Source organism: Thunnus albacares, chromosome 13 (genome assembly GCF_914725855.1).
Source record: "Thunnus albacares chromosome 13, fThuAlb1.1, whole genome shotgun sequence".
In the NCBI taxonomy this organism is placed as follows: Eukaryota; Metazoa; Chordata; class Actinopteri; order Scombriformes; family Scombridae; genus Thunnus; species Thunnus albacares.
The window spans coordinates 974,361-1,001,986 of NC_058118.1; the positions used below are offsets into that span (position 1 = coordinate 974,361).

General features: G+C 36.9%; 1 long non-coding RNA gene across 1 annotated transcript; it reads left to right on the plus strand.

Annotated features, from left to right (window-relative positions):
• On the plus strand, positions 1 to 26,892 carry LOC122995621. Its single transcript, XR_006406821.1, has 3 exons — positions 1 to 177; positions 469 to 586; positions 26,034 to 26,892. It is a non-coding gene; the product is annotated as an uncharacterized LOC122995621 (long non-coding RNA).
• Positions 26,893 to 27,626: the final 734 nt, after the last annotated feature.

Here is a 27,626-nt window from a genome sequence, read left to right on the forward strand (position 1 = left end):
TGTCATTTTTCTCGTGAGGACTGGCTGGTCTGAAGGTATCTGGTCTTTAAGTTGTGACGTAGGTCGTGATGTATCATCCGTTTCCGGGTCCTAGCTGGTCCCCAGCTCCCGTCTTGTCAACAGTGTCCCTTGCTGTTTGAATGGATCTGAGTGAAAAAAAAAACTAATTAATGTATGGTAAGTTCTTCAACACATTAACATTCAGTAAGGTAACATTGCAGCTTTGGTAACTTTACTCTTGCCGCTAACGTTACCCTTTTCAAAGTCTGTGTTTATTTTATTAGCAACTAATTACTGAGCAATGATAACTAGCTTAATGTTAGGTTAGTATGCTGACATTTGTGTCTGTATCATTGGCTGAGGCATTAACTAAAACGCTAGCCTAAATTTGCCAATAACTGTATGTACTAAGGACCTGAAACCTTAAATGAACCGATCACTAAAGCTTTTTCTGTGTTGTATTTTCAGTGAGCTACAAGGAGCCAAAGAGTGTTTGTCTGCTGTCATCTGATCAACTGGTAGAAGATGTCCACCTGAACACATTCCCTGATGTACGGCAGTGAGACACCAGTATCTTTAATAGCAGGTAATAAGCTTGTTCTAACAGCATTTCGTTCCAGAAGTTAGTATTAGCTAATAATACAAGAATTGTGAAAAGTTATTTAAATTGTGAAAAGTTATTTAACCTAAACCTAAGACCTTGTTTTGATTTTATGCTCAGTATCTCTGGTGTTCATTGTGCTGTCACTACTCATGCTGAGTCCAGTACATGAACCACTGAGGGGACTGTTAAGCAACACTTGATCAGTCGATCAACCAATCAATTAATCAACAACTTTATTCATCCCATGAGGAGCAATTAATTTTGAACAGCTTGTTGACATAAAAAACACATACAACATACCAACAGACAAATAAAAAGAAGCAACATATGGAATAAAATCTATAAATAATGTTGATAAATAAACTTGGCTGTAAACTCTGAACCACAAAGAATTAAGTTCCTACAATAGGAAAATACTATGACCCAAAGGTTAACTAAACTTCTCTGGACAGGGATCTGCTAAGCACTGCAGGGTATGAGAACATGACTTCTTTTGTTTTATTTGCAGGTAGAGACACGTTTCCATCACAGCAATGGATATGTGTCTTGCCAGAGCTCTGAACTCCGCACTGTCCCACACATACCAACTAGGTCACAGCAATAGAAAACTGACTTTCAGACATCAAGTATTTTGGTCAACAGGCTGGCATGTCTCTTGTTAAGATCACTAAACCTGATTTAGTAACACATAACAACAAGGTTTTAAACACTGTGTTTCATTATTTCCAATCAATGTTCTCATTATCAGCTTAAAAAGCAAAATTCATGTAACTATCTTTTTCCCAGTGTTATAACATTACAGCTGGGTTCTGTAAAGTTATATTGTCACAGCATGCAGTCAGTGAGGATTAATCTGGTGCAGATTACTAAAATATAGTTAAACATGCAAGCTATAGTTTATCTTGGTATCTCTAGTATAGTTAATGACTTAGCTAGCGTTTAGTCTCAGTAACATCTCAGCTAATGACACATACACAAATGTTAGCATGCTAACCTAACATTAAGCTAGATAGCATTGCTCAGTAACAAGTTGCTAGTTAAATAAACACCTGTTTTGAAAAGGTTAACGTTGAGGGGCAAGAGCAAAGTTACCAAAGCTGCAGTGTTACTTTACTGAACGTTAATGTGTTGAAGAACTTACCATACATTAATTAGTTTTTTTTTTTTCCACTCAGATCCATTCAAACAGCAAGGGACACTGTTGATAAGACGGGAGCCGAGGACCAGCTTGGACCTGGAAACGGATGATACACCACGACCTACGTCACAACTTAAAGACCAGATACCTTCAGACCAGCCAGTCCTCACGAGAAAAATGACAATACAGGTCTAAAATTCAGGCCGGCAATGTTACGTTAGTGAGCTAACGTTAAGGTAAGTTAAGAACTTACCATATTTTTTTTTTTTTTGACTCAGATCCATTTAAACAAGGGACACTGTTGAAAAGACCCAGGCTTGGATCTGGAAACGGTTGATACGTCCCAACTTACGTCAGACTTAAAGACCAGATATCAGATGTGTAAAACACTGCACAGTGGTTGCTCTGAGACAGGATTTTACAAATCTGGAAAGTTGCATTTACACATGTTTGATTTGTGTTTGTTGTTGGATAACATGGCATTATGTATATATATGCAAATGTTGAGCCAGGTCCAACTTGCTGGACAACCTTTTGTTATTTTGCCCTATGTGTCAAAACCTCTGTTAGCGAAGCTACACACAACATTTCAAAACATATGGACTGATATACATATATCTTCCTGTTTAATAATATTTATGTCCTTTTTAAACAGCTTACAGCTCATCTCTCTCAGATCTGTACATTTCTGTGTTGCTGCCTATTTTTTATTTTTGCCTGTCTATTTGCATCTATTTTTAAAGGTTACCCATATCTAATTCCTGAGTGTTTACACTCAAAACAGCCTATGAATACATGAATAAACTTAACCTACATGCCCAGTCAAACCATCCTGGGAGCAAACACAGATGAGCTCACAAAGAGAAACAGGCAGTCTTATAAATGCTGATGGAGAAACAGATGGAGAAAATAATTTTGATGGCTTCCAAGAGCCTGGCAGGATAGTGTGTGAGAATGTAACTATTAGGGATGTGCAGAGAGCCCAGTATTTGTATTTGTATCTATATTTGTTGAGGCAGCAAAATTATTTGTATTTGTATTGGAATGAAAGTGGAAAGAGGCTTAAAAATCCTGTTTTTATTACTCTTTTAATTTTAGAAAACTAAGGTATTGCAATAAGTGTTCATGAATAAACTACCATACAAAGGAGGTCCCCACACCGGGTCTAGAACTGGAGTCTCCCAGATCATAGATGACTGCACTGACTACTGAGCTAAAACTTTTCTCATCGCCTCATTGTAGAGAGACCTCTACCTATTTATACACCCATGACAGAGAGACAGCACAGCATGTAACATGTAGGGAAGAACTTCAAAGGTGATTCTTGTTTTGCACTTTTCATTTATTGCCTATTTTTTTACAACCTAACTTTGTGGAAAGGAGAAGGGAAAAACAGGTTATGGAGAGTACCTTGGGAGCACTGTGTCAGCTCAGTTTTATCTCAGGAGAACACCCCCAACTCTGGGAGTGATGTCCAAACAAGGAAATATGTGTCATGTAGTAGGTGGATGTGACTCCCCTTGTTGAGACCTGCTGATAGACTAACAGGAACTGAGGAGATAGACTGAGATGGTGATGTAACCGATCTTTGTGCTGGTATTTGACATGGTTTTTTTTCTTCCCGTAAACGAATAATTTTTTAAATATTTGTCTGAAACAAATATTTGTAAAAAACCCACTATTTGTGCTTTGCAGAATAACATTTTTTTATTCAGGCACACCCCTATATACTATTATGTCAGTTATATTCAAAAAGTAATGTTATTTTTTCAAAAACAGTTGTTGGAAAAGGGGGTCGTCTTATAATCAGGGTCGCCTTACATTTGTATTATTATTATTTATATTCATACCTCAAGCCCGAGTACGTTATGCCATCGAGAGACACTGACACTAACTCTGACCACTGACTGCTGGACAGCTCTCACAAATGAAAAAACTACATCACAACTTTTCTAAAAAATTAACCAGCTAGTTACCAGTTAATGGGTGTCGGTCTGTCAAAAGCAAAATTAAGATTAAAATTACGACTGTCACTGAATGTAACTTCACCTCATGTATTGACCCCATACTTACAGCATTTTTTAAGCAAGCGTTCAACAGTGTTTCAAGCCATGTGCTGACATCACTAAATACATCACTTCAAACAGGCAACTTTCCAGATACCTTCAAAACAGCTGTTGTCAAACCATTACTAAAGAAACCCAACCTAGTTGGTAATGCACTGACCAGTTATAGGCCAATATCCTCCTCCTGTAAAGCCTCCTGTAAAGCCTCCTGTAAAAAAACACTGAGAGACTTCAGCTCATTCAAAACTCTGCAGCTCAGCTATTGACCAGAACCAAGAGAACACATTAGTCCAGTTTTAGCTGCTCTGCACTGACATCCTGTAACATTTAGAATTGACTTTAAGGTCCTCCTCCTTAAATACAGAGCCAACTCTAACTCCCTTGTTAACTATTTGCCTTCAAGAACACTGTGATCATCTGCTGCTGGTTTATTGGAGATTCCCAGCAACAGCCGAAAGAAAATTGGGGATGCAGTTTTTGTCAATTACACCCGAAAGCTATGGAACACGATACTGATAGATATCAGGGAAGCCAGCTCGCTAAATATTTTTAAAAGTTAAAAACTTATCTCTTCAACTTAGCCTTTAACTAGCTTTTGTCTCAGTCTGCTTTGCACTTATGCACTACTGCATTGAGTTTATACATTCTATGTATTCTAGGTTTTAACTTTATTTTATCATCAAAGTGTTGTATTTTCCCTCTCATGTACATTTACATGTTTTTATGTTCATTTTATGTGTTTGTCTTTCTTGTTGTAAAGCACTTTGAGTTGCATTTTTTCTGTATGAAAGGTGCTATACAAATACAGTTGTTATTATTATAACGTGGTCTGCAGTTCTTTTCAAACTGATATTTGTTTCATGGTTGTAGGCAGATCTGTCACATTGCAGGTGTAAATGTCCTGAGACGTTCTACATTTGATGAACAATGTTTCATTTAGGCTTCACTTCCTGTTGCCTGTGGACAATACTACATAAGTGAAATAGTAATGAAGAAATACATTTACCAAAAGTCAAATGACGTGAATATACATGTTCATGAATACTGGATATTTCCTGTAACTATCACATCCATTATTGGATTATTGTCCATTATTTGGCACTAGAGAACACCCATGTTGCTTTATAACATGTGTAGACCACACCATGTACATTTTATGTAAATTGGATGATGTTTGTCACATAAGGCTGACTTCCTGTTATCAGTACGTGGTGCTATGACTATGACTCAATATTCACATGTAGCTGTATTCAGGCCAGGATCTTATCAAACATGAGAAATTTGGGGCGGATTGGATAACTTACATTCGAGTTGCAACAACTTCCTTTTTCATGGCGAAACATCGAAGCTCGCCACGTTGCACGGCAACAGAGTTCAATAAAAATTCACCATTTTGATAACTTCATCGCAAAGGTCTTTAGATGACACTCATCATATGTCAATTTGCTCAGGTTATATCTCTAGGAGGAGTTTGTTAAAATACAATGCCTGGAAATGGCAAAAATTGCAAAGTAAATTCAAGATGGCCGACTTCCTGTTGGACTCAGAGTATGGCTCCAAGAGGCATTGTGGAAGGAGTGGAGTGGCAGATGTGTTTAGGACTGGGCTCTTATTTATTTATCTTTTTTCTTCAAACTTTATTTTAACCATTTAAATATACAAACATTGCAGATGTGCTCAACATAATATTGTATAAATGTACAATAATGTGAAATAAAATAAATAAATAAATAAATAAATAAGGAATATTAATAATAACTTTAAAAAATAAAAACAAAAAACTGAGTTGGAGTAAATAAACGGCATTAATATAAAATGAGGATGAAAAAACAAATAACGCAAAAACAACCACAATAACAAAAGAATGTTATTCTTCTTTAAAGAGTTCATTGTACAGTTTGACAGTTTTTTTTTTTTTGTTTTTTTTTAGTGTTTATAAATTCAAGAGACTTAATATATCCTTTAAATTCATATAAAAAATTGTGATATTGGGGGAAAATTTTGTTATTTTGTACTTGTGTATATGAAATTTACCATACAGAATCAATAAGTTTACCATGAATTCTATGTTATACGTATCATGTACAAAATATGTTATGACATTACACTCAATCTTCATAGATTGATTAGTTTTACACAATATATAGTCTTCCATTCCAGTCCAAAAAGTAACGGAATGTGTACAATGGTAAAATAAATGTATTGTAGACTCTGGTTCAAGATTGCAAATTATTAATTATCATTGCAATATTTTCATTATCTAAAACTTGGAGAAATATAGATTTGTTGAATATATTTTGTGTAAAATTTTGATGTGTACTTCTCTAATCTTGTTGGTAATACAGAATTTAAATGGTAATAGCCATGCCCTCTGCCACTCAGTACCCATAAAAATGCTGTCCCAGAAAGCTTTTCCTCTGGGAGTAATTTTTCTTCTTTCATACAATGTAATCTTTATTGTTGCATTTAGTATTCATAATGTCAATACCATTTATCATCAAAAGAGTTTCTATCCTCAATGCTCCTTGATATTGAAGATGACTCTTCATTAGATGTAATAGACCATTAGGAATTGCTTTCATCACATAATTAAATTCTCTGCTTGTTATAGGAAAGGATTTAACAAGAAGGAATCATTCATAACTAAGCAATAAACCCTTGGCATCAAAGAAATCACTTACATAAATAATACCTCTATCAACCCAATATTGCTTAAAGATAGATAATAATGTCTCCATTATTCCAAATGATAGTTTTGTGTGGGTAAAAGTTATGTATGTAACATAATTTTTTCCCAAACCCAAATAAATCTAAAACTTTATATATAAAATGATGTTCCACCGTATCAAATGCTTTATAAAAGTCGAGAAATACAATGACTACCTGTGACTCCACATATTCTGAGTAGTCAAGTAAATCTAAAACCAATCTTATATTGTTACTTATATGTCTATTTGCCATGAAGCCTGTTTGGGTTTCATTTATAATCTCTTCAAGATTTCTTTTTAAATGTCTACCAAAACAAATAATTTATAGTCCATGTTTAGGAGTGTGATCGGTCTCCATCTACTGATAGAGAGTCTTTGTTTGGTTTTGGTATCAAACTGATTAAACCCTGTTTCATTGTTGTTGTCATCTCCTTCTTGCCAATACACTCTCTGTACATCTCCATAAGTGGGGCTTCAATAACATCCCAAAAGCATAAGTAAAATTCAGTAGATAAACTATCAATCCCAGGAGATTTTCCACTTTTTATATGTTTCAAAGCTTCCACAATTTCATGCTTTAAAATAGGTTGTTCACAGTTAGTTTTAAATTGTTCTGAAATGTTAGGAATATATTCTTTAATGTTATTTAAGAATTCTTCACAGTATTCTTTAAAATTTTTCTATTCAAATTTAGATTTATATAATTCTTTATAATCCTGATCCTATATGTTCTGCTATTTCTTTGGGATTAGTACTAATGCTGTTGTTTATTTTCGATGCTGAAATATTATTTCTTTTACAATTACGTTTTTCCAATGCAAAAAATAGCTGGTGTTTTTTTCACCATTTTCTAACCATCTTGCCCTGGATCATACAAAGGCTCCTTTAGCAGCATCAACATATAATTTATCTATTTCACTCTGGAGTTGTGTTAGTTTAAAGTCTTTAAATTTCCTTTTCCTTTGTATTTCTAGCCCTTTTAATGTCTTTGCTATGCTTGATAGCTACTTTTCTAATCTTGAATTTGAAGTATTCCCACTTCTGAGTATTACTCATTTTGTTTTTTCTAAAAATATTTTGTGCCATTTTTTTAATGAATCTTGAAAGGTTTTGTCTTTAAGTAAGTTTTTATTTAGCTTCCAATATCCACGTAGTTTATTATTACTCTCTTTGGAACCAATTAAATGTATAGAAATCATCTTGTAGTCTGATAGTGGAGCATAGCAATGTGTAACTTCAGAGCTATATTGCAGGCAAGATTAGAAGTTAACCATAAATCTATCCTAGATGGTTGTGTACACCTAGCATTACACCAAGTAAACTCTTTACAACTTGGGTTAAAAACCATGCATCTGTCACTGTCAACTTCTCACTTAGATAAACTGTGGCTTTAAATTGTGAAATCAATAATCAAATATGCATCTTTATATTTATCTTGCAAATTCTTTATCTTTGAATAAATTTGAGCAAACATAATTGTTGCCTGGGCTGCCCCATTGTGACCATATACTAGGGGTGTGCCCGAATACAAATGTGTTCTTCGGCAAAGCACAAACAGTGGGTTTTTTACGAATATTTGTTTCATACAAATATTTTTTTTAATTATTTGTTTTTGGGAAGAAAAAAACAAAACATGTCAAATACCAGCGAGCAGGTCAGTTATAGTTGCTATCTCAGTGTCTCTCCTCTGCTCCGCTGTTACGTCTATCTGCAGATCTCAATCAGGGGAGTCACATCCACCTGCTACATGACACATATTTCTTAATTTGGATATCACTTTAATTTTCATCTTTAATTTTCTAAAATTATAAGCGTAATAAAAACAAAAACAGGATTTTTAAGCCTCTTTCCACTTTTATTCGAATAGAAATACAAATACAAATAATTTTGCTGCCTCAACAAATACAGATACAAATACAAATACTGGGCTCTTTGCACATCCCTACCATATACATTACAGAGTTTGAAAAGAGAGTTGTCTGGCTTTATAACAGTTATATCTTCCATCTTCAGATTTTAAATGTTCTAAAATATTTCCTAGTGCTGAGAGGCATGAGAATAATATATCTGGTCCCTCCATTGACCTTTTCAAAATTAACTGTCTATATTGCAAGAACGAGTTTCTTGTAAAAAAAAAAAAAAAAATGTTTGCATCAGTTTTCCTAAAGAGAAATATGCTTTGCTTTTAATACTATCCTGAAATCCCCTAACATTGAGAGAAATAATTTTCAACGAGTTAAACTTAAAGTCAGTCATTTACAATAATAAGAGAGCACAGTGTCTGGAGAACTAAAACAAATATAAACCTTGAAATAGAATAGGCTTACTATGTAACTTCCTCAAGGAATATTGAGAAGTAGAACCTCTTCAGGTTTTGAGTACTAGTACCAGAACATAACCTTATTAACTGCAAATGGACTGCATATTGGCCATTAATTCAATATCTAATTAACTAGTCTAATACATTCCACTTAAGTAAGTAAGTAAAACTTTATTTATATAGCACCTTTTTTAACACAGGTTACAAAGTACTTTACAGTGACATTGGGACACAAAGAAAATAGGACACAAAAACCATGAAAGACACATTCAAGAACACATACAGACATCTCACACATACAAACACAGCAAGTATACAGTCATCACCCAGAGCACACACTTGAATTTATGAAATGTTATGAGAAAGCCTAAAAAAGTAGATTTTTAGGTGTTTTTTGAAACAGTCAACAGATTCAGCTGATCTGATGGAAGTGGGGAGATTGTTCCAAAGTCTGGGTGCCAGGGCAGCAAAACCACAGTCGCCTTTGGTTTTTAATTTGGCATGTGGTACAGCCAACAGGTTTTGGTTGGAGGACCTAAGTGACTGCATGGTAGCATACGGGCTTTGTAGCTCGGATATATATGCAGGAGCTATATATAGGCCTTATAACTGATTAAGAGAATCTTGAAATCAATCCTGAACTTCACTGGCAGCCAATGCAGTGAGGCTAAAACAGGAGTGATGTGGGATCTGCGGCCAGTTCTAGTTAATAGCCTAGCTGCTGCATTTTGTACAAGCTGAAGACGCAACAGGTCAGCTTGTCTAAGGCAAATGAAAAGGGAGTTACAGTAATGGAGACGGGAAAAAATGAAGGCATGAATGATATGCTCTAGGTCAGAGGCTGACAGTAATGGTCTGATTTTTGCAATGTTCCTAAGTTGAAAAAAGCAGGATTGAACCATTTTATTGGCATAGTGTTCAAATTTCAATTTAGTGTCAAATATAACGCCAAGATTCCTGGCGTTAGTTTTGACATAGGGGGCAAGTGGGCCAATATGCTGAATGATGCCTTTAGCAGTATTTTCGGGGCCAAAAATGAGAAGCTCAGTTTTGTCAGAATTCAACTGAAGAAAGTTGACAGACATCCAGTCCTTTATTGCAGCTAAACAGCTGTGGAGAGTGTTTAGGTTGCTAAAATCATCTGGTTTTACAGAAAAATAAAGCTGAGTGTCATCTGCATAACAATGATAGGATATACAACCAAATCTGGCCCAAGGGCAGCATATACAAAGAGAAAAGAATCGGACCAAGTATTGACCCCTGGGGCACCCAATATAGCAGCGGAGTGGATGAGGACACATAGTTACCTACAGAGACAGAAAAACTTCTATTTGACAAATATGACATAAACCATTCTAATCGTCGATTAATGAGGATGGAGTGATCAATGGTGTCAAAGGCAGCACTCAAGTCAAGTATGACCAAGATGGAGAGTTCCCCCTTATCAGCCTGCATGAGGATGTCATTCATGACTCGTAACAGAGCAGTTTCAGTACTATGGTTTTGACGAAAACCAGACTGAAATTTATCAAAGATAATATTTCTTTCCATAACTTGGAGAAGCTGCTCAGCAACATTTTTTTTCCAGTATTTTGGAAATGAAAGGTAATTTTGAGATGGGTCTGAAATTGTTTAAAACAGCTGGATGAAGGCCAGGTTTTTTTAGAAGTGGCTGGACACTGGCTGTCTTACACCGATCACGGACATAACCAGAGGTGAGGAACATGTTTATAATAGTGAGTACAGCAGGGCCAATGACTTAAGCCACTTAAGCCAATCTCTTATCATTAGTCGATCTACTTAACCAACCTATTATCATTAGTCCATATTTTAAGAAAGTATAAGCTAGGAGGATCACAGAGTCAAGTGATACTTATACAGTGTCTTTGATTGTTTATGCAGCAACTCTTATTCTGTCGATGATTGCATCAGGACCATGCCATGTAGTTTTCTTCCCCTCCTTGCGCACTTGGTCAACAAGTGGCCAAAGTTTTTTCCGACTCTGTCTCTCCCAATATGTCAAATCCTCCGCTAGTCGAAGCTTCTTCTAGTTCATCACTGTGGCGCTCATTGAAGCCTTCCGGATTTTCTGCTTGAAGGTGCTCATGGTGAACTGTATTATGACTAGATTTGAGCAGCGCCTATCTTCCCTGAGGCGTCCGATCTGGTGTACAGTATCAATAAGAAAACCAAGTTTGTTTATCTCATCTGGAGCAGTTCTACCAAAGATTTCTAAGACTTGCTTCTTTGCATCTTCTGCAGTTTCGTTGACAACTCCTGGATGGCTTTCAATATATCTGCATTGGATACTTTCTCCTCTTGGCTGCTTGGACAGATTTTTTGGGGGTTAGGACTTGAAGTGGGGGTTAGCTAAACTTAGTTGCAGTCATGAAACCTTGTATTTCATTGAAAATGATAACTCTGTATTACACTAGTGTCTTTATCGTACTTTCCTCACAAATGCCAGTCCTTTAGGTTGACATTTTGGGGCTTTTTTCTTTAGTTGCAGCAATTGGTACTCAGAACTCTTTTGGAGCTCAAAGCAGAATATACACACTGGCTGCCATCTTGCCCAGCCTCTCTGGATTGGGCTCTTATCAGACATTGCACGAACAAGTTAAATGCCACTTCCTGTTTGCAATATGTGGTGCTAGACAAGTGTAGACCACACATTGCAAATTTCATGTGAATGGGATGATTTTTATTACATAGGACCAAATATCCTGTTGCCATTAGGTGGTGCTACACAAGAGGGTCATTAATGCAGCCACATATTTAGTGGAAGTCCACTGAAATGCATATGCATTGTCATGAATATCAGACGTTGCACGACTGAGTTAAATATCACTTCCTGTGTCCACTACGTGATGCTAGAGAACACCCACTAATTATACGTCATGTTGCTGTATATCATGTGTAGACCGCACCATGTAAATTTCATGTAAATTGGACTATGGTTGTCATATAAGGCTGACTTCCTGTTGTAAGTAAGGACCGTTGGGCTCCTGGCACTTACGTGCTTGGGCCTTAATAATAATAATATAGGGGCATATTCAGCAGCCTGTTAAATGTGAATGAGTGATTGTGCAAGCCAAGTCCATGAGGTGCTTCATATCTAAAAAGCTAAAATCACACATCAGCCACACAGACAACATTTATTTGGACTAATCAGCATGCTTGTGTTATGGCTGTCAATATTCCTGTTTGTTCATGTTGTATTGATTACCCAGTGGAATGAATCATGTTTTCATCTGTAAAATCTATAATCCTATCTGGCTTAATAGTTTGATATCAGAGTGTCAGGTAAAAGTTGGCTGCAGCAGTGCCTGAATATAAAATGACCGGAGGTCTAGAAGGGGATTGCTATTTGCAAGGGCTATATAAAGGAGGATGAAAACTGGATGCCTTGTTAGTGAGAATCTAAATTAATTCTCAAACCCTTTCACTGCCTCTGAGGTTTTCTGCAAAAAAAACTACTTAAAAAGAAAAATCTCATACAGTTGGTATAGAGTCATCTCATTTGTCCAAGTATGAAGAAAAATCAAAACAGTTGCTGCAGTTTTCCATTTATCGATAAGGTTTGTTCGAGTGTTCATTTTCTGGTCTTCACTGTTTCTCAGCCTACATTGTTTGCTTCTACACTGTTCTCAAAAATGACTTTTGACAGCTGTGTTAGAAGATGCCTGAACTGATTCTTTGAAGCTGAGAGAGCTATAGAGAATGAAAGAACATAGTAAAATCAAGTTATCAAGGTTTAAGGAGTGAGTGAAGTGAGTAATGCTCTTTAATCATATAGCGGCACCTCATTCTGCTCTACTGATGCTATGTTGGTGGAGATATTCTTTGATGGACCTCTACTTCTGCGAAAAGTTGCATGTCTAGAAAGAAACTCTTGCTTGTTGTGAGCTGAAACATTTTTATCCAGCATCACTGTAACTGAAACTCAGTCTCCTACAAACACTACTAAAAAACATATCGAAGGGAGTGCTATGTTTACTAGCTGAAGAGGTGGATGGTGAGTTTACAAAGCACCAAGAACCAGAGACCAGGGTCCACATCCTAAGTCCTGTGTGTGGTTATGGTTGGTTAAGCACAGCGAAGGATCTTGTTTTTGATTAAATGTCAAGTTGACATGTCTTGACCAAGACCATGATCTTGTTCTTGGTTTTGTACTAAAAATAATATACTAATGGTATACTATTTTGTATTGTTATTTTATTGTACTTTGGAAGAATAGACTAACTTCATATTGAAGTACTATTAGCTATTAGTATAGTTATTTTAAGTGTGATTGAATACTACAGTAAAATTGTATTAAAAATATATTAAAAAATATATATCAAAAAGTGTGACAAAAGTGAATTTCATGGGTCAATCCATTAAGCATACTTCTTAATAGTACTACTTCATCAAAACAATATAGTAATTGTACACTGTTATGCATTTTTTTGTAGTGTAGGAAAATGCATAAATGTACATTTGAAGTATTATTGCTTATTAATATACTTATTTTAAGTAGACTGATGTACTATGAGAGGAATACCACACTTTAAAGTAGAACAGTGAAACAATTAGTAATTTTAGCCTCAAAAATGATAATGTGTTTCAAATGCACTTATTGACACTTATGTATACTTCATTATAGTATACTTGAGTTTTACTTGGGTCAATATCTTTTGACTTGCCAGATATGTTAATAAACATTATTCCTCATTATATTATTGATCTGGATGGTATTACTGTACATTCCTTTCAAAATGTATTTCCTGCTGCAAATTAGTATAAACGTAATTTCTTGGAGACAGAGTTGACAGGAAATAAACAACATAACAAATTCAAATACTAGAGCTCCTAGCATACTGTATAGAATATACTGCAAGTGTAGTCACACCGAGTTCAAACAAAACTTTATCCTTTTTTGACCATTTTAAAAACTGATCAGAGGGCATTGTGTTCTTTAGCCACATTACTTGAGCTTTTTTCTTTCTTGTTCATTCTGGCTATCAACTTTGACAATGGACTGACTGTACCGCACTGTTGCCACACTCTACTTAGCTTTAATCAGGTCATGATAATAAGTTGCAAACTCCCTCTGTGCATTCCTCTTTTACACAAGAAGACCTTCATGAATAATTGGTGGGGGGAGGTGGGTTGGGGCAGAGGGGGGCAGGCCAAAGCAGCAAGGCTTTTGAAGTTGTCCATTTCATAACACAGGGAAAATAATCTAAGCTGAGGGAGAAAGAAAGTCCCTGGGCTGTATTATATATGGCTGTATTCAGTAATAAAACATTGGATGTCTGAGGACGGGCTTTCTTCTGAAGACAAACTTGCAGACTGTAACAAATGTGTTTGTTTCTGTGCCTGTCATTCCAAACTGGAGAAGACATGACTGAAAAATAACAACCTGTGTCAGTCAGCTGTGATAAAAACAACCTATAATAAATCAAGTCACAGTTGCCCTGTGTATGGTCATGTGCAAGCCATACTGAGAGTCACTGAGAGACATGTAGCCTACATAGAGGGAATAAGGAATCCATGTTTTCTGACTTTAATGAAGAGGCTGGTTTTATTCTCCTTGCACTTGAAACATAACCAGGGTTCTTGTGGCTTTAATTCCATTGGGTGTGTCATTTCAACATGACCTAAACTTGACTAATTAACAGAAATTCTATTTAATTTCCTTATTATTGTAGTTTCTGCCATTATAACAGTAACAATTACATTTCACTTACCAGGATGTAATGACTCTGCTAGACACACCTTTACATGGAGACCAGATCTGAACCACTGATTACCAACTTTTTGGGCTTGTGACATCTTAACAAAAACCCATGTCTACTGCAACCCCTCATCATGCTTATATATCTGAGTTGTCAGCAGTTCAATTCAAGAGTGATTTTCTTTTTCAGATTATTCCATTAGAATATTTTCTAGAGCCTAAAGTGGTAAAAAACTATTCTGTATTTCACAAGAAAGAAGGCTAATTTTGGAGCCCTGGTGATCTCAGAGTGTGTGTGGTTACAGCTTGGCCTGTGATATCCTTGTATCTCAGATGATCTCTTCAAAGTGTCTCATCTGTTACGTCACCTGCACTAAAATGATAACCACATCTGTACTTTAGTTTGGCGTCTCTTTTGCTCCCACACTCTACACCCAATTCCCAACCCAATCGTAAATCTCATACACTAATGGCTGACCCATTTGGCTTGAAATGGCAAACTCAGCAGTTCAGTGTATTGTACCAACATTCATATGCTAAAAGAGTAACTGCAGTGTATCAGCAAACAATGGACTTATGCAAAAAGAAACGCCCCAGGAACTGTGGACAGTGCATAACTAGCCATGCTGATAATACAGTGAGTATGCCGTTATGTAATTAATTAATCTGCTGTCTTAGGTATAGATTTCTGCACTTTGAGCCCCAACTGGTGTCCTTTATATTCAGCCAATATCACATGCTTCTCTTTATATTCCCTTACAACTCATCTCAGTGCTCCTGAGTAAACTGCTGGATGATATGACCACAAATCAGCAGCATCTTCTTTCGCATACTGGTGGTCTGGGTACTTTTTTGTTTCAGTTTTCAATTTGTCTAAGGTTTTTCCTTTAAATATATATCAAATCCTCCCATGAAACAGTGTACTCTGTAATCATTCTACTGACCTGTACTAGGACCACACTCATCATAATTAATTTAAGAGTCGGTTATTTGTGAACAGCTGTCCCAGAGTCAGGTCATAGGCTGCTATGGTTTGTGATTCTGGCTTTCCTTAACTTCTTTTTTGTGCTTATGTTGTAATCTCTGCTGATTCTGTTGTGTGTGAAATAATGTGGTGCATTTGGTTTTCTCGCCTGAAAGGATTTGCTGTGTTTGTTGTTAGTTTATGTTGTTATAGTATCTGTAGAAGGAGGTGCAATTATGCTGCACACTCAGCAACGATGGGATGCAGGGCTAGCAGGCTAGCATGGACAATATATCATAATTTTGAGAAGACCATGCAAAATGCGGCTTGTGTGGAAAAATATTTATCATTTGGAGCATGGGAGAGGCAGCGCTGCTAGAGGATTCACTGTGGATTTATCATGTTTACTCTGCTGCTCTGATTTCATTTAAAAAAGTTGGAGAAGTAGTGAGTCATCAACTTCAGCAGACAGATAATTATGTACTTTATTTATCATTTCTTGGTTTTGTGCTTCACTTATGCATTATGAAATACATCTATCTCTCCCTTTCTCACATGCTATTTCTTTTCTTCTCTTGCTTCACCTGCAAACTGCACATTATTGAAAGCGCTCCCATAAAACAGCTCATCAACACCCCATTGAGAACAACATTGGCAGAGCAAAAATTATGTTGCTGTTTTATTTAAGTCTGTTGCATCTCTCTGTGCTGTGAACAACTTTTAGTAAGCTCAATAAAATCATGTCAAATGAGACATAACTCAGACAGTAACAGATGAATGAATCCCAAAACCAATAACAACAATATAACATGATTATTAAATATTTCTATCATAAATGTAGATAGACATTTTTTAAATTTACAACTGAACTCCACAAGATGTAAACCTGACAGCTGAAACTATATTAAATTAATTGCAAATGATATGATTAATATGCTGACATGTCTCAACTTAAACAAAGACAGTGTGGAGGCATTGTTAAAGCGACTTTATCCAGTAACACACACATAGCCTAACTCACATTATGAGTTGGTTTCCCAAACAGTGATTAAGCCAGGCTCTACACTACAGATAGTTAGTTGTGGTAATAGTCAGGCTGATGTCACCTGCGTGCTACACTGCAATCTCTAACATGAAGCTTTAGCCAGACTGAGCATCCGAGCAGCTAACACCTGCTAACAGTTTGTACTATCCATTTTAAACTCATTTAAACTCATTAACACAAATATTTTTAAAAAGTGCTTACATGGCCTGCAACAACAAGACAAAAATGCTAACATTGAATGCTTGGTGCCACTTGACATTTTCAAATGTATTTTCTCCATATTGGTATACCTATGCTCGCTGGATTCTTCCATATATTAAAGTTTGATAGACAACATTGATTAAAAAAACCAACAAACTTTTTAAAAGATCCTTAACAAACTCGGATTCCTACCGCTGTAAAGTCCTCTCACCATCTTGCCTTTTCTGCCACAAGTGAACTATGCACATGTGCAATACAGATGTTCACACAAAAACAACATGAAGAAGACCAACTTCTGCTGGTAAGGTCATGTGATGTCCTTTCAACTGCGGAGGTTGAAACTCCGTGTCCACCATTTTGTCTGCATCCAGGTCCCTCTTGACCGCAATGGCTCTGGTAGCTGTGGTACCGCCATCGTGACGCCCTCTTGTTCAATGACCAGGTGGCTGCAGTGTGCAAATAAACTTCTCACTCTCCACAGTAAGGAGACCTGCTACAGTGAACCTCTCCACTGCCACCAAAATACATTCATGTCAGATGTATCCAAAAATGAAGCACAAATAGTAACATATGTTTCCAGTAATCTTTCAGTTGTTCCCTGATAGCCAGCTAGCAGTCTGTTTTTTGCAAGTCATGTGTCGAACCCTGATTAAAGCTTTGGGAGATGGACCGTGATTTGCATCTTAGCATAATGCAGCTTCTCAACTGATTGAACTGGAGGCTCCACACAGGAGGACATAAAGCAGTGACAGCTCCTCAACAGATGAGTCATCTTGTAGTTCAGTGGAGAGCTGTGGTTATCCTGCAAGTTGCTTCCTTATAATGAGCAGCTTGCAGCACTTCTAGGAGGGAGGGGAAAGTGTGGAGTGCTTAGTGTGGTTGGTGTACATGAAAGGAACATAAAAGAAGCACAAGTGTTATGCACAGCAAAAAAGTCCTTATTAATTTAACTCAGAAGGTGTAAAAATAACATTATGCCAGTTTTCACACCCATTAGACTAAATGTAACGTGTGGTTTTGAACAGATGCCCCAGAGCCATATCAGCTCTCACAGTGGACAAACAAGTCTCCAATCAAAACTTGTCAACATCAAACAATCATCTCTGAAAAATCAACTGTTATTAATAGTTAAGAATTTGAAGGGTAAAGCAGAAAATTCAGTCAGGCAATTCAGACATCACTCAGAAACATTACTCTCTTTTCATTGTGTGTTCAAGTTATGTGTCTTTTATTATACTATAGACACTATGGGCCAAATCCACTAAAGGACTGTGTAGTTTTTGTGGCTGCTAAACCTGTGCAAATGAGACAAAAATAGACATGTATGCATGTATGTAAATTAGGTAATATTCATACATCAGTGCAAAATTGCCCCTTTCTATGCAAATAAGCGTTGTTGCAAAAACAGTCTAATTCACAAAGACCAGTGCTAATGCCATATGCAGTTAGGCTGGAGTTATCAGAGTTGGTGCACACTCGCTCCTCACTTACTCTCTCTATCTGTTTCTCTCTCTCTCTTCAAATCTTCAAGCTGCTGAGGCTTGAATGGTATTGAATTGATATTCAATGATATCAAGGTTGAAATCTTCTGTCAGACATCGGGGGAGGGCGGGGGTATGGGGTGGTAGGCTTATCTTGGACTTTCAGCTACTTAAAAATAAAGATGTCCTGACAGCTCTGATGGAGCTCAGGACTGATCTGTAAGGACTGCTTTATTACAAACAGTCCCACCATATAAAGTTGGAATCTGTGTGTAACAACTGATCTGTGTAGATGTGCATAACACAGAACATTAATTACCATCAGATCCTGATGATCCGGTGTTTATGAAGTTATTGCTGCTGTGCTGCTGTGCTGCTGTGCTGTGTGTGTAAATGTGCACAGCCTCTTTATCAGTTTGGAGACACACTCATTGTTTCATCTGCTATGTGATGCTACAGCCAGCTGTGGGCAACAAACACAACATCAGTACTGATGCTTCTGCGAAATCCTGGATACATTCAATGATAACTGAACAACATTAATGTGAGATCCACAACATGTTTGAGATCTGCCTTATAGCTGTAGCCTATTTTGATGGATATTTTAGTAGATTATGTTACAGATGCAAAATAGTAGAGAAGTAAAATAAGCAAAATATATGAAAGTTTGTTTGTGATTGTGGAGAGCTCTGTGTGTGCACCTCTGCTAATTAAAGACACGCAATTTGAGGTTTTTGTGCTCTCTGCAGTTTTCATTATGGATCAATATGTGTGCTGAAATGTGGAGAAAAGCCTGAAACACTGGAAACTGCTCTGCCCACTCAATGACATGCGAAACAAGGGCAAAACTTTTTGGGCTTTTTTGCGCCATCATATCATTAGAGCAAAATCTTTTGTTAACAGGGGTAGATGGCAGGTGCAAATGCTGTGCAATTCACGGTGCCATTAGCAGGCGCAATCCATTCTTTGTGGATTTGGCCCTATACGGTGGACAAACTGTCTATTTGGAGAGACATGGAAGAGGATAAACATGAGCCATTAATCATTTCACACTGCAGTGTTAATTTTCCACTTTATGCATAAAATTCATATTCATGTAATGCAAATACAATTTAGTTGTCAACTGCACATTTTGTTGCTTATGATTTTTCAGCCACTTAACAGTTTACTTAGACATCTTTTCAAAGACATTCACCAGCACTGACAAGTCCAGGGCCAAGATTTTTCAATAAGGTCATTTTTAAATAAGGTTTCTTCATGAGACTGGAGATAAAGCTGAGCAGCTGACAAACGCAAAGTGCTCCCAAGGGACTTTCTATAACCTGTTGGTCCCCTTCTCCTTTCCTCGAAGTTATGTTGTAAAAAATAGGCAATAAATGAAAAGTGCAAAGCAATAATTGCCTTTGAAGCTCTTCTCTACACATTACATGGTGTGCTGTCTCTGTGTTATGGATGTATAAATAGGTAGAGGTCTGTCTGCAATGAGGTGATGAGTAAAGATTTAGCTCAGTAGTCAGCACAGTTGTGTATGATCTGGGAGACTCCAGTTCTAGACCCGGTGTGGGGACCTCCTTCGTAAAGTAGTTTATTCATGAACACTTATTACAATACCTTAATTTTCTAAAATGAAAAGCATAAGAAAAATAAATACAGGATTTTTAAGCCTCTTTCCACTTTCATTCGAATACAAATACAAATAATTTCACGGGCAGATGACATATATTCATTGCACATCTGGTGCAGGCTGCAGGTTATCCCTGCCAGTGTAACCTCAGGGATAAGGAGCAAAGTGTTAACAGAGGAGCTGTCTTGTACCACATGGCTTATGTAGACTTGACTACATTGAGTGGGTCATCCTTATCAAACCTGGAACTGAGTGTGCTTTTGGAAAGATTTATAGTTCGTCTAAAGTGTGACACACTCATCGCTTTGCAGACCTACGTGTAATTTAACAGTCCAACCCACACCACACACCGCACCAAACATAGAGAGGAACTTGAGAATGAGTTTGATAGAATGACTATTTTTCCAATCCTGATGCCACTGATGTTTGATAATATGAGTGTGGATGTTATGACCTTTTGCCAGATTTGTCCAGCAATTCAGCATCAGAAGAGTGGCACTGCTTTGATTGAACGTTCTGATTATCAATTTTTCTTCACGAGACCTTCAACTGAAACCTGAATAACCAATTGATGACACGTTGGAACATTTTCAGTCAGGTCACTTGTTCCAGTGGTGGAAGCCAGCTGAAAAGGATACACATGCTTAAAAAATGCATTTTAAAAGAGTGATGGCCTACAGGTGGACAGTGTCTACGTGTTTGTGTGGGACTTGTTGGATATGCAATTTTGAATATAAAAGAAAGTAGCTGGCACAATGTATCCTTAAAGCAGTTAGAAATTAAGTAGAGAATGAAAGGCATTGTTGGATGTGATGATATGTTCCTTATTGAGCTATGAAGAATCCCTGAGCAAGGAGAAACACAGGGGCTGCTCTACCCTTGATACATTTTTAATGAGCCTGTCTGTTCCGCTCCCTGCTATTTTAGAAGGATTTTCACAGTCAATATAAATTTGATCATGTAGACGCCTTTTGTCTTTGTTATTTGCTGTGAGCAAAGAGTCAGCGTTGATGTTTCTACTGACCAACCATTTTAATATATATCATTTCAAGATTAATATTAGATCAAATACATGCAGAGCCCTCTGTAGTCATCATCCACATTGTAGTTCTTTTTGCTCTCTATGTATGCACAAATGAATAAGAATGAAATCACGACCATGAGGTTAATGAGGAAGTGCTGATTGCCAGATTTAATATGAGGGTGCTTACATGTGCAGCAGATAAACATTGTAAGAACTATAGATCCTTCCATATGAACCCATGGTTTTTGGGGATCAAACTATATTTAACAAGCCAAAATAAAATAATGCCATGACATTAAATATTTGAAGTCAGATCCTTTGCAGTAAAAAAACTGAAACTCACAACCCACCCCCTCACCTTGTGACTGTTTTGGAAGCTTTTTGTCTTCAGTTTGGTCTTCAGCAAATAACTTGTTCCTTTGGTTTGAAGTCAGGTGACTGACAATGACAGACAAGAACATTTCTCTGTTTGGTCAAACAAGTCCTCCAAATGAAATGACAAAATACTTAATTGGTCCATAAACTGTAGAATGACTTATATAATCGTTTTCTGATCTGTGCCTTCCAAAACTGTTACAAATCACTGTTGAAAAATAAATATGTTCTATGATGTGACAATGCTATGGTTAAGGTCTTGTTAGGTTTAGGCACAAAAATCACTTGATTAGGTTTAGGGAAAGATCATGGTTTGTCTTTAAATAAGTACTTAGTTAAGGTTATGAAACAATCGCTGTCATGATTTAAAAAGAAAAACAATGTTGACTTGTAGTTGGAAACAGCAATCAAACAGCTCCCATGCTAAAGTATGTTTGTTAACTGATCCATCCACACTGACCTTGTCCCTATGCGCACTCTATTACTCTATAATATCTATAATATCGTCACCTGATTTCCTCCTTTCCTCCTGTCATATTTACTACAGGGCCACTTGCTGAAACGTCTGATTTTGTCATAAAAATGTATTCTTTTTCTGTATACATTGTCTTAAAATGGAGGGCCCCTGCCTACAGTTTTCACACTGTTCACCCAATATAAATGTTAAATGAGCTGCATTTATATAGTCCCTTTCTAGTCTTTCGACCACTCAAAGCATTTCACTGTACATGCCAACATTCACCCATTCACACATATTCATATGCTGATGGCAGAGGCTGCCATGCAAGGTGCCAACCTGTTCATCAGCAGGAGTTTCTAATCGAATATACACACACTCACATGCCAGTGGCACAGCCTTCGGGAGCATTTTGGGGTTCAGTATCTTACCCAAGGACACTTCATGCGGACTGGAGGAGCCAGGAATTGCATGGCCAATCTTCCGATTGGTAGACGACCTGCTCTACCTCTGATCCACAGCTGCCTGTGAATAAACACACTCAAAGCTGAAAGTCAGCATGCTTATTTCATGGTCATTGTTTCAGATCAACTGGAGTAGACTGGAGTAGAGACAAAACAATGAAAATGGGTAATGCTTTATAATAAGGTCCTTGTAATAAGCATTAGTCAATAGGTAATAAGGCCTTTATATTATAGCCTATATACGTGTTAATAATTGCTATTATAGATACGTTTATTGTTGAATTATAAGATATTTATTAGGGGTGGGCCTGAAGTTGGCAAAGCACAAATAGTGGGTTTTTTATGAATATTTGTTTCATACAAATATTTTAAAAATTCTTTGTTTTCGGTAAGAAAAAAAACATGTCACATACCAGCATGCAGGTTGGTTACATAACTATCTCAGTCTCTCTCTTCTGCTCCACTGTTATGTCTATCAGTAGGTCTCAATGAGGGGAGTCACATCAACCTGCTACATGACACACATTTCCTAATTTGGACATCACTCATGGAGTTGGGGGTGTTCCCCGGAGATAAAGCTGAGCTACTGACGCACACAAAGTGCTCCCAAGGGACTTTCCATAACCTTTTTTTTAACCCCTTCTCCTTTCCTCAAAGTTATGTTGTAAAAAATAGGCAATAAATGAAAAGTGCAAAGCAATAATTGCCTTTGAAGCTCTTCTCTACACATTACATGATGTGCTGTCTCTGTGTTATGGGTGTATAAATAGGTAGAGGTCTGTCTGCAATGAGGTGATGAGTAAAGATTTAGCTCAGTAGTCAGCACAGTTGTGTATGATCTGGGAGACTCCAGTTCTAGACCCAGTGTGGGGACTTCCTTCGTAAGGTAGTTTATTCATGAACACTTCTTGCAACACCTTAATTTTCTAAAATTAAAAAAGTAATAAAAACAAAAATAAAAACAGGATTTTTAAGCCTCTTTCCACTTTCATTCGAATACAAATACAAATACAAATAATTTTGCTGCCTCAACAAATACAGATACAAATACAAATACTAGGCCCTATGCACATCCTTAAGCACTTATAAGAAACATGTTAACAGACTGCTTAAGAACATTAATAAAAGCCTTATGAGTTTCTTTAATATATTCTTTAATATAATGAGTTTTCTTTAATAATTAATTATCAATAATAATAATTATTAAATTATTATTAAATAATTATTTATAGTAGCATTACAAACTCATTTATTGAGTCTTAATAATAACAACCTATTCTGTCATTATTACTAAACTTTTTTTTGTTGATTTATTAAGGCTATAAGGACTTCATTATGCATTTATTAGCAGTTGATAGCTTTTCGCAGCTTTCAGAGCTATTATAGAAATTTTCATTCATAATAGTTACAAGTGTCACATTGCACGTTCCCTCACACATTTCCCATGTAAATATAAACACAAAGAGTATATTATTGTTTTATTCCATCAATATCTGGGCTAAAGACATGCTGTAAAAAGTGGGACAATCATCAAGATCCATTCTACAGGAGGAAGTTGACAATTACATATATATTATGATGACTGCTTGTAGGCTAAATGAAACAATAATCATTTTGCTTTTAGGATGGTCCATTTATTTAAAAGTTTGAAATGGAAATTGGCCTTCTACTGTAGCTTAAATAAGACCAGCTCAACAACAGAAATCACAGTTGCACTCCAAGTATCCCAATACACTGTTATGAAAAGTAAGCCTCTAAGTTGTGTGTGTGTGGGAGGGAAGTTCAATGTTGGCAGCAATGGACAAATAACGTTGAATTGGAACTTGAAATGCCCTCATTGTAATGCCTGTTGTAATCTCTTTTGTTTCCAATCTACATATGTATTTACATAAAATATTTAAATTAGATGCCCCTAGTAGTATGATACTGTATGCTTTATGTTGTGCTGCATATCAGATCCTTCATTTAAGAGCTTTTATTTTGAAGGCATGCAGAATGCAGAAGGCAGATATGTCAGTACTCTGAAGTCGAGTTCAAACTCAATTTGGGCCTGGAAAAAAACGATTGACAAGAGTCGGAGGATGACTCTTTTGGCAAGTTTTTTACTTATTTATTTATTTATTAATTATAGAGGATATTCTGGAGGATCTAAAAGAACTTACTGAGCGTGTGTACACAAAGTCACATAGTGCAGGAGGGGCCAAACCATTTAAAATTTTATAAACTAGGCACAAATTTGAGAATAATCTAAAATTCTCAAAGCTCAGTAAATTGTATTTCTCCTGTACCCTACAGTGATGGAAATGCATTGACTTTTTGTCCAGAGTTTGTTTGTATAAGGACTCAAGAGGTTTTTTACTGCAGTTTCTCCAGCCTGCCCCCAACATGTGATGCAATAAGACATACAGGAAAGAATCATAGCATGCATAAATATCTTGGCTGCGTCCAAAGAGCGACAGTTTCTAATATGTCTAAAATTTGCCAAGTTGTGCTTTATGGTTTTAACCATTTTTTCAACATGTTTCTTAAAGTTCAAATTTGGATCCAGTGTCACACCAAGATATTTAAAATCAGTAACTTTGTCAATTTTTTCACCTTTTATGAAAATATTAGCATTAGGAGGTTGTACCATAGTCTTAGAGAAAGACATACCCTTTGTCTTGTTTACATTTAGACTCAGACATGATTGATCAAGCCAATGTGTGATCCTTTCCAATGCAATTGTTAGCTTAGCAGCAGCTAACTCAGCTGTTTGTGTACACAACGGTGTCATCTGCATACATTTGTAGTTCTGTATCATGACACTGTTGAGGGAGATCATTAATATATAAGCTAAATAATAGGGGACCTAACACTGACCCTTGTGGAACATCCATTGTTCACTTCATGTTACTGGACAGTGTGTCACCAACTTTAACACACTGTCTCCTATGGGATAAATATGAAGACAACCATGCCAGTGCTCCAGATGAGACGTTAAATTTAGAGAGTTTTGATATTAAAACATCATGATTGACTGTGTTGAACGCTTTACGCAGATCTAAAAATACAGCACCAACCACTCCTCCTTTGTCAAGTCTTGATTTAATTTGATCTATTAAGTGCAAGGTAGCAGTTTCGGTGGAATGATTTGCTCTAAAGCCAAATTGCATACAATGTAGACCAAAAGTGCTTGTATTAAGAAATGTTGTCAGTTGTTTAATGACAACTTTCTCAGCAACCTTTGAGAGTACTGGCAGTATACTTATTGGTCTGTAGTTACTGGCTTCAAGGCGGTCTCCAGATTTAAAAATAGGCATGACAATGGCACATTTCCAGTCATCAGGGGGAGTATCTATATATCTTTGTGTGATTTGACAAACATGGTGTCAAATTGGAAAGCATCTCTACTTTTGGAGCTTTTTAAGGAGCTGATGATTTTGTTTACTTGAGCTGGTAGAAACTAATGTGTTACAAGTAAACAAAATCATCAGCTCCTTAAAAAGCTCCAAAAGTAGAGATGCTTTCCAATTTGACACCATGTTTGTCAAATCACACTGCCGAACTCAGTTTCTAAAAGCACAAATATGAGCTGGAGCTGGCCAAACTGAAAATAACATGTCAGGAAGACATGATCAAAGAGGTTTTTTTTTTTTTTTACCAATATACAGAGTATGATGTAATTATACTTTGTTACATACAGTAGATGTGTACACTTTGTGTCCTAAACATCAGGGACACTTTCCTAATAGTGAGCTGCACCCCCTTTTGCACAATCCACGTCTAAACTGCCTAAAGGCTTATTTTAAAATGTCTCTCAACTGTCTATTGTGGTCAGTGTTTCATTGTGTTGTCTTTGTACAGCATCAAGAAATACCAACACAAGAAATGATGAGCCATCCCCTGAGGCCTCTTTCAAGTCAGCTTCTGATTTGTCTGGGTCCTCCGAGTAAAGTTACTCATCCTCTACCGACTCTACCTCAGACTCCTCATCCTCCTCAACCTCAGAAGATGGCAAGAAGAAGAGGAAGAGGAAGAAGTCTAATAAGAACATAAAGAAGAAGGGAAAGGAACAAATGAGTGAGAAAGGAAGCAAAATGGACACAAAGAGCTGTTTTTATTTATGTTAATCATTTAAAACTCAGAAGCTATTACTTCCTCAGTGTCTTGACTGGTTTGGCAACACTCAAATCCTTTTTCTCCCATAACATCATGACAACTCTCTCATAGCCTTGGTGAGACAGTGCGGGTGTGTGAGACCTGAGACCCACAATACAGCTCCAGGCACCACAAACTCTGCTCACACAATGTACTTTTTTGTCACACCATTTCCTTTATGCAATTTGAATCAATTTGATCTGCAGTTTACCATTTACCTATAGGACCTATCTTACGCCAAGCGCAAAGTGGTGCCAAGCGCGACGCAAGCATCTTTGCTACTTTAAGACCGACACAGTGGTCATTTTCCCATCCAGCATTCTGTTGTTTAAATAGCAAATGCACTTGCTCCCATCTGAACGCCCAGTGAGTGCAGTGGCTGGGGGTGTGAGAAGTTTCAGATCCAGTCATACACAGCTGCACCTCTGGGATTCAGAGATTGGCACAGCAGTAACTCTTACCAGCCTCCCCATTGTTTGTGACTGAAGATCTTTGATTAAAGCCTTGGAAGCTACTCAGAAATTATTGTTTGGTCAATCAGACTGCATGGTGTTCAGCTTATTCTCATTCCCACATTTCTAATCAGCTTCCTAGGTTTCACTTTAAATGTGTCTATGTAAAGCAAAACCTTTCTAAAACCTCTTGATGATGAATGATGTAATGTTAATAAGCCACAATCTTCCAAAATGCGGTTTAAAATTTAGAATCTATAGTTACTTTTTGCTGCTAGTGCTGCTATCCCAACCAGACACAGTGTTAGATCTGGATGCAAAAAAGGATTTTATTTCACATAGTCAGAACCAACCCACACACCAATCAAGAGATTAATAAATGGAAATTTTATCCATTTTGCACGGAGACTTAAACAGAATTCCTCTAATTAGAACAACTGAGGCACAGGGAGATTTCCTCCTTCCACTTTGTTCACAAAGGACAGGATTGTCACATATCATCTTTGTCATGTGAATTGCACGTCAAAATTCTACTGTAAATGACATATGAAATATTATCAGACAGAGGTCATCTCATGATAACCCTGTGAATTGGCATCACAGTAATAGGGTCACATTTGTAATTACAAAGATTGCAAAAAAGACCCCCCTCCCACCACACACACACACACACACACACACACACACACACACACACACAAAAACAATAAGATGCAACATTTTGCAGTCTGTAAGACCATCTACGCATGGATGCTCATTTAAAGTGCCATATTTGCACATAAGTTAGTTTCCTTTTGGTGGAAAAGCTCCCAGACGGTTTTCTTCCATCACAACACTGTCACTTCTT